The following is a 9,170-nucleotide window of genomic DNA, read 5'->3' as shown; positions in this document are numbered from 1 at the left end:
TTTGAGGTGATGCTGCCTGGGGATGAAGAGCAGTTCTTTGTGATGTGATGCTGCCTGGGGTTGAAGAGCAGTTATTTGAGGTGATGCTGTCTGGGGTTGAAGAGCAGTTCTTTGTGATGTGATGCTGACTGGGGTTGAAGAGCAGTTCTTTGTGATGTGATGCTGCCTGGGGTTGAAGAGCAGTTCTTTGAGGTGATGCTGCCTGGGGTTGAAGAGCGGTTCTTTGTGAGGTGATGCTGCCTGGGGTTGAAGAGCAGTTCTTTGTGATGTGATGCTGCCTGGGGTTGAAGAGCAGTTCTTTGAGGTGATGCTGCCTGGGGTTGGAGAGCAGTTCTTTGTGATGTGATGCTGCCTGGGGTTGTAGAGCAGTTCTTTGTGATGTGATGCTGCCTGGGGTTGGAGAGCAGTTATTTGTGATGTGATGCTGCCTGGGGTTGGAGAGCAGTTATTTGTGATGTGATGCTGCCTGGGGTTGGAGAGCAGTTATTTGTGATGTGATGCTGCCTGGGGTTGAAGAGTAGATTCGGTCCATTACCTTGTGCTTAGGTTGATGTGGGTAGGGTTATACCCTAACATTGCAGGGCAACACTTGCACCCTCTGGAGAAAATGTAGAAACATGTCCATGTTGTTTATTGTCATGGTATTAATATGGTCTCAATTATTTCATTGATGGAGATATAGTTCACCCTTCAGATCCTGTCATTTGATTGATGGCTGGTCTGTCTCCGGCAGCAGGTTTAAGGTTGATTGATGGCTGGTCTGTCTCCGGGCAGCAGGTTTAAAGTTGATTGATGACTGGTCTGTCTCCGGCAGCAGGTTTAAGGTTGATTGATGACTGGTCTGTCTCCGGCAGCAGGTTTAAGGTTGATTGACGACTGGTCTGTCTCCGGCAGCAGGTTTAAGGTTGATTGACGACTGGTCTGTCTCCGGGCAGCAGGTTTAAGGTTGATTGACGACTGGTCTGTCTCCGGGCAGCAGGTTTAAGGCCTCTAGAGACTCCAGGCAATATGAACATGGATGGGAATGATAGCAGCACGACGACAGTTGTGTTTTTGTGTCCGGACTGAGGATGGATGGCACATGGTTCATTCAGAGAGAGCTGATCTTCCTGGTTGTCTCATTTCCTGGAAGAGTAAGCAAAACATATAGGTTGTAAGATTATTGCGCAGGGATGAGGACATCTTATTCATCCATGCTAATATAACAGGAGCAGGGATCTCTAGTAGTGGTCCATGGGAACCCCTCACCTCCCTTCCTGCATGAGTGGTCTTGGCCACTCTCTCCCAGAATTCTGTGGAGGTTATCAGCTGAGACCCGCCCCTCATCACAACGACTGACATTCCTCACACCTGCAGAGAGAGAACCAGGAGTACTAGAGTAACAACGATTAACAGTAAGTGTGGTAGTGATATTAGTACTGGGCCTTCTCACCACTTCAAATCCAATTAAATTTGTCACATACACATGGTTAGCAGATGTTAATGCGAGTGTAGTGAAATACTTGTGCTTCTAGTTCCGACCATGCAGTAATATCTAACCTAACAAGTAATCTTACCTAACAATTTCACAACAACTACCTTATACACACAAGTGTAAAGGAATGAATAAGAATATATACATAAAAATATATAAGGATGAGCGATGGTACAGAACGGCATACGCAAGATGCAGTAGATGGTATCGAGTACAGTATATACATTTGAGATGAGAAATGTAGGGTCTTTTTTTACTTATTTATCTGTTATTTTACCAGGTAAGTTGACTGAGAACACATTCTCATTTGCAGCATCGACCTGGGGAATAGTAACAGGGGAGAGGTAGGGGGATGAATGAGACAATTGTAAACTGGGGATTATTAGGTGACCGTGATGGTTTGAGGGCCAGATTGGGAATTTAGCCAAGACACCGGGGTTAACACCCCTACTCTTACGATAAGTGCCATGGGATCTTTAATGACCTCAGAGAGTCAGGACACCCGTTTAACGTCCCATCCGAAAGACAGCACCCTACACAGGGCAGTGTCCCCAATCACTGCCCTGGGGCATTGGGATATTATTTTTTAGACCAGAGGGAAGAGTGCCTCCTACTGGCTCTCCAACATCACTTCCAGAAACTGACCAGGAACTGACCAAGAAGTGACCAGGACCGACCCCGCTTAGCTTCAGAAGCAAGCCAGCAGTGGTATGCAGGGTGGTATGTTTCTGGCATGTAAACATATTGGTATGTAAACATATTAAGTGGCATTGTTTAAAGTGGCTAGTGATACATTTTTTACATCAATTTTTCCATTAAAGTGGCTGGAGATGATTATGTTGGCAGCAGCCACTCAATGTTAGTGGTGGCTGTTTTACAGTCTGAGATAGAAGCTGTTTTTCGGTTTCTCTGTCCCTGCTTTGAAGTACCTGTACTGACCTTGCCTTCTGGATGATAGCAGGGGTGAACAGGCAGTGGCTCGGGTGGTTGTTGTTAATTATCAGGTAGAACAGTAAACCAGCAGGGTCTGGACCTCGTAGGGTCAGAGTTCAATACCCCTGCTCTAGATCACACCACAGAAACAATCCTGACATCACAGTCAGTAAGTTGAAGATGAGTTGAAACCAAGTTATGATGGAATTCCACAACAAACAAACCCACATGCTATGACGATTACAGTTGAAAGAATGTCCATGAAATTAGAATGGTCTCTTTGTTCACCATGCAAATTGTAAAATGGAAAGATGAGAGGAAATGAGATGACATGAGAGGACATGCAAAGAGCATCACCTGTCGTAGAGGGATGAGACAGAAGTCTTCTCTAAGAGTTGAATAGGGGGAATGTCTTCGGTGGGGAGGGGGAAAGGGAGGGGGGGCAGATTAAAGGGACTTTAAAACTCCCGGTAGTTTAACCAAACTACTGGCATGCAGACAGCATGCAGACAGACACCACAATAGAGGACATGGGGAACAAACACCCAAAATGGAAGATGACAGACAAGTAGATCCAAAGTAGAAATCTTGGTTGGTGAGTATTTTCCTGATCTCTGTGAGCCAGGCAATCTTGATCTGGACTGTCGGGGCCTGGGGAACACAATCACAGGGAACAGTACTGTGTGGGTCAGTGAGTCAAGAAGACCAGACAGAGACTACTTTGTCACTTGCCAAATCCCAGACTAGACAGAGCACAAGATAATCCAAATCAAATTATCACTGATCTGGCCCTCACCTGAACAACATACACCTCCTCTCTGCCACTGTACCAGAGCTCAAACTTTCCCACATCTCATTTGATGTTCTCTGTGATCCCAACAGCACTCATCTGCAGAGAAAACACAATTAACCATCGAAAGCATAATGATTGTCCCTCAATAAAATTGAACATGTGGGTTCATATGATAAGATCAGCAGTACTGGTAATGCCCTCCCAGAGTTACCTTCAGGCAGCGCTCAAAGCTGTAGAAGGGGGTGCGGTCGTGGTCCTCCCCATGCTCCTCACGGCGCTTGCCGAAGAGCAGAGTGTGCTCATGTAGGAGGAGGTGCTTCTGCATGGGCTTGAAGCTGGTCAGCTCCTTCAACCGCATGGGGCCCCTCTTATGGCTGATCCACACACTGAAGGAGCACTGCCTCAGCACCCGCCACAGGTCACTCAGCTGGCCCAGGGGACGCAGCCAGACACAACACAACCAAGCATGGTGGGATATGGTAGGACACAATTATTACAAAATTCACTTTGTAATAATTAGGAAAAATGATTCCTTCTCTCTAAGTCACTCATATGGTCTCTCACTCACTCACACCCTACCTCATACCTTGTGATGGTGGTCTGGTACATGGATTATTTGACAGACTTGAGGTGATCCCACATGGCCTCTGGTGCCCCCTGCAGCTCAAATATATACTCACTGTCCACACTGTGCTTCTATAGCTCCTGTTGGGAAAGACAGGAGCCCAGAGGTCCAATGTGTTACAAAGGCAATGTCACAATGTTAAAACTCATACATGAACCATCTATGTCAAGATGTTGTTGGCTGAGCCCAAGCCCGACTGTACCTTAAAAGGATTAACATTCAAAGGAAAGTTCAAACAGAAAAGTTTGAATACATTGGCCATGCTGTCAATCCAGGATGACTTCTGCCGTGTTCAAAACAACTGTAAACTTGGAACTGGTAAATCTCAGACTTCAGTGAGTTCAAGACAACTGGGAAAATAAGCTTTGAACAGTCATCCAACTCGGAAAACTCTGAATTCCAAGTCGGAAACTCGGGCCTCTTTCTAGATCTCCGACCTGAAGATCACTGACGTCATGATGCAACCTTGTTTTTTTCAGAGTTCCCAGTTGTCTTGAAAGCACCATAAATCGAGAGAATGACAGACTTTGATGACAAAGATTGATTGCAAAATTTGCCCACAAGGACAGCCGTACCACCTTCCTGTTCAAGTGAGCACAGCACAACAAGATTAGTCCAAAAATGGCTGCATCAATGATGTAATATGCCAGGAAGATATGTATACTGTAGCTAAGAAAGTATGTTGTGTAGTAAGCTGTGCCTCACCATAATCATTTGGTCCCTTTCCCCCTCATAACTTAGTCTACTGTTCTGAGTTGGTGGTGCACATGTAGACTATAGCCTGTTTTGGAGAAATGTAATCATTGAATATTGTAGGAGCTTTCATTGTCTGTTTATATGCCATTTATTTATCCTACGGTTCTGACTTGGTGTACAGGGAGAAAACTGCAAGAACGGCCCATGCTCTGAATTCTGTCGCTGTACATTTCAAAAGTGCTGAACAAATAGTTATATTGACTACATCCGTCCTAAGCTCACTCATTAATGTCTTAATCGAAATTATGGATTGCCTCTTATCCACCTATCGTCCCCTTATGCCATAGTTTGTACATCTAAATTGTCAGTAGAAACCACATTTGTTTAGGCAAGTCAGCCATGTCAGCTATGTTTTTTTTAAAGGCAGTAAATGAGGCTATATGAACTGTTTCGCTGCCAGACAAGCCTCTGCTGATAGCAGGTGTAGCAGTTGTAAGGATTCACTCCATTGTGCTGAATAGAAAGCTCTGATGTTGGGACAGCTTTATGTTGGCCCTAACAGTTTGTGGGGACCGTTTGTCACCATTATAGTGCAATTCATGTATTTGTTTGTGTTGTGTTGTGGCTTTGCTGGCATGCCCCACCGAGATTTACACGTTACAATCGTCACTGGACGGAAAGATTGAAGAAATGTCTCAAATTTATCCAGAAGACACACATTTGTCAAAACTATAACTTCAAATAAAAAATAAATAAACATTTTATCAATAGATGAAAGGGTATTTAAAAGCAGAAAGTAAGTAGGAGTACATCTCTGGTCAATAAAAAAGCTTGACAGTGCACTTAGAGAGTACCTGGATGAATGGCCAAGCAGAACACTGTCTCCATAGCAACTCAGATTGTGGCTTGTTCTGACAGTAGCGCTCAAACACCAGAAACTTTTCTTTCTGAAATGACAGAGAAATCTCAATAGCATGTCTGTAGATGGTTACAGTGGTCTCTGGCTGATGACCTCATACCACATGCTGACAGTGGGTCAGAGAGGGGTGATCACAAGCTTGCTCACCCGTTGTAGAAAGCAGGCTCCAACCCTCTCATGAGTTTCCAGGCACTCCTCCAAGTCCTGGAGGAAGGTCCTGCAGAAAGGAGGAGGGGCGGACATGGCAGGCTTAACTTCAATCAATACACTATTCACTGCAAAAAATTAGTCAGGGCTTGTGTGTGTGTGTGTGTGTGTGTGTGTGTGTGTGTGTGTGTGTGTGTGTGTGTGTGTGTGTGTGTGTGTGTGTGTGTGTGTGTGTGTGTGTGTGTGTGTGTGTGTCTGTGTGTGTCTGTGTCTGTGTGTGTGTGTGTGTGTGTGTGTGTGTGTGTGTGTGTGTGCGAGAGAGACAGAGAAAGAAAGAGTATATCTGTGTGTTTTGTGTGTACATCCTTGCCTGCTGTCGAATTTGTAGATCTCTGGCATATTTCCAAAAAGAACAGGGTTATCCATCTCCGCTCTATAACCCTAGAGAAATGGAGACTGGGTTTTTATCCTGTACTCTTTGGGATGGTTTGTGTGTCTGTGCAACTGTCAAATGAAACACCTTACCAGCAAGAGAAAAAGCAGCTACTCAACATAGATCCTCTCTGTCTCAATAAACTCTTTCATTATGTGTCTGAAGACACAGAGCACAGTCAGCAAGATGCACAGAGAGAAAGAGCGAGTCAGATAAGCACCAGTAATGTGAATTGCTTTATTAAATTAAATGATGTGACCCTGATGAAACATTCTAGACAGATAAGAGACAGATAAACAGATGTTGAAACCAAACTGGAGTCGGACTGTACATGCAGGCTAATGTTGAGTGGGGTGGGATGCTGTTTCACCGTTTCAGCTGGTCTGGGCTCTCCTCTCCCCTCTGGCTGTAGGAGAGACAGTCGCGGTTCTCCTCATGATCATGCAGCACCTCTATCTGGAGAGGAGAGACCGGAGAGGACACAAGTATTGTGTCAGCATGGAGTTTAGTCAACATGACAAGCTGATGAATGATAAACCTCTCTAGAGCACATAGACCATGTGGAGGACAGACAAAAATATGTTATACCACATTGGAAAAAATGCTAATACTATTCACATCAAAATAAAATAAAATCAAATTTATTTGTCACATACACATGGATAGCAGATGTTAATGCGAGTGTAGAGAAATGCTTGTGCTTCTAGTTCCGACCATGCAGTAATAACTAACAAGTAATCTAACCATTTCTCAACAACTACCTTATACACACAAGTGTAAAGGAATGAATAAGAATATGTACATAAAAATATATGGATCAATGATGGCCGAACTGCATAGGCAAGATACAATAGATGGTATAGAGTACAGTATATACATATGAGATGAGTAATGTAGGGTATGTAAATATTATATAAAGTGGCATTGTTTAAAGTGACTAGTGATACATTTATTACATCTATTTTTTAATCATTAAAGTGGCTAGAGATTTGAAATGTAAAGCTGGGACATTCTAGGAATACTTCATTAATGCAGTAGATGTTACAGAACTTTTTGATCTTCATGTGTAATAACCCAACTCTCACCATTGTAGGGCTTTTCCGAGCTGCCCTCTTTGCCAGGTAAGAGTTCAAAAGAGAACCTTGAGTTGAGAACCGGGTTTAAATCTCGACCTGCGACATGAAGACACACAGAATGATTATAAAAGAAATACTAAATACTTCACCTGACCTGAGGGAGACAGGCTGCTGAATGTCCACTATTATTCTTGAAAACCTTTTCTAATACCTAATAATCAGATTGTGAGAAGTCACTGTACATTTACATCCAGCGTCCCTTAGGCCTGGGTAAGAGTTGTAATTATAGTAACGTACTGTGGTTGAGGGAGAAGAGGGGGGATTTTCTTCGGGGAGAGTGCTCAGGCCGAGGGGCCCCTAGCTGGATGGGCCTCACGTAAATGTCAGCCAGCTTCCTCAAAAATTGATGTCTGTTGTGGATCATTCAATGCTTGGCAGACAGCATCTCAATGGCCCCCCAAACTGAGTCTGAGTGAGTGAGTGAGTGAGTGAGTGAGTGAGTGAGTGAGTGAGTGAGTGAGTGAGTGAAAGATAGGAGATGTTACTGATAGAAATCGATAGACCGACAGTATTTGATCTGCATGATAGATCTACAGTATTTGATCTGCATGATAGACCTACAGTATTTGATCTGCATGATAGACCTACAGTATTTGATCTGCATGATAGATCTACAGTATTTGATCTGCATGATAGACCTACAGTATTTGATCTGCATGATAGACCTACAGTATTTGATCTGCATGATAGATCTACAGTATTTGATCTGCATGATAGACCGACAGTATTTGATCTGCATGATAGACCTACAGTATTTGATCTGCATGATAGATCGACAGTATTTGATCTGCATGATAGACCTACAGTATTTGATCTGCATGATAGATCTACAGTATTTGATCTGCATGATAGATCTACAGTATTTGATCTGCATGATAGACCTACAGTATTTGATCTGCATGATAGATCTACAGTATTTGATCTGCATGATAGACCTACAGTATTTGATCTGCATGATAGACCGACAGTATTTGATCTGCATGATAGATCTACAGTATTTGATCTGCATGATAGATCTACAGTATTTGATCTGCATGATAGACCTACGGTATTTGATCTGCATGATAGATCTACAGTATTTGATCTGCATGATAGACCTACGGTATTTGATCTGCATGATAGATCTACAGTATTTGATCTGCATGATAGATCTACAGTATTTGATCTGCATGATAGACCTACAGTATTTGATCTGCATGACAGACCGACAGTATTTGATCTGCATGATAGACCTACAGTATTTGATCTGCATGATAGACCTACAGTATTTGATCTGCATGATGGAGACATTTGGGAAGAGCTGGCAACAGTAGGTTGATGATAATGATGGTACAAGCTTGTGTTGGTAATAGTAGTTGCATTGTAGTAATGATGATATAAATATGTCATGTTTGCCTTGTTGGCAGTTACCGGATGTTATCGTCATACAAAAGAGCTTTGGGATGAAATGATAGTGATAATGGGATGATAGACACAAGGCGGTATTAGATGCAGACAAATGATCCAAGATGTTTATTAACATCTAAAATTGGCAAGAGAATGATCTGCATGCAATAGATCAAAACCAGTTCCGAGTTTGATCTGCATGATAGACCTACAGTATTTGATCTGCATGACAGACCGACAGTATTTGATCTGCATGATAGACCAGAATACAGTATTTGATCTGCATGATAGACAAAGGTCAAAACCAGAAGGACTATTTGATCTGCATGATGGAGACATTTGGGAAGAGCTGGCACAGAGGACAGGAGGGATAAATACACTGGGGAAAATACGACACCTGGTGTTGGAGACAATCACAAGGACAGGTGAAACAGATAGTTGACAGGTTGTGATAATGGGATGAAATGATAAATAATGAGATGTTTGCCTTGCTTGGGCCAGTTGGAAAAGAATGTGATATCCAAGCAAAAAAGAGCTTTGGGATGAAATGATAGTGATAATGGGATGAAATGGTACTGTAAGGGCACAAGGCGAGACCTAGATGCAGACAAATGGTTAGAGTCCAAGA

The 9,170-nt window shown here is 43.1% G+C and overlaps 1 pseudogene; it reads right to left on the bottom strand.

Moving 5' to 3' along the window:
• Nucleotides 1-1,090: 1,090 nt before the first annotated feature.
• On the bottom strand, nt 1,091-7,520 carry LOC135543757 (guanine nucleotide exchange factor DBS-like; annotated as a pseudogene).
• Nucleotides 7,521-9,170: the final 1,650 nt, after the last annotated feature.

Source organism: Oncorhynchus masou, chromosome 8, assembly GCF_036934945.1.
Source record: "Oncorhynchus masou masou isolate Uvic2021 chromosome 8, UVic_Omas_1.1, whole genome shotgun sequence".
NCBI lineage: Eukaryota > Metazoa > Chordata > Actinopteri > Salmoniformes > Salmonidae > Oncorhynchus > Oncorhynchus masou.
Note: the sequence above shows the minus strand (reverse complement) of the source record. Positions and strands in the feature narration are given on the sequence as shown.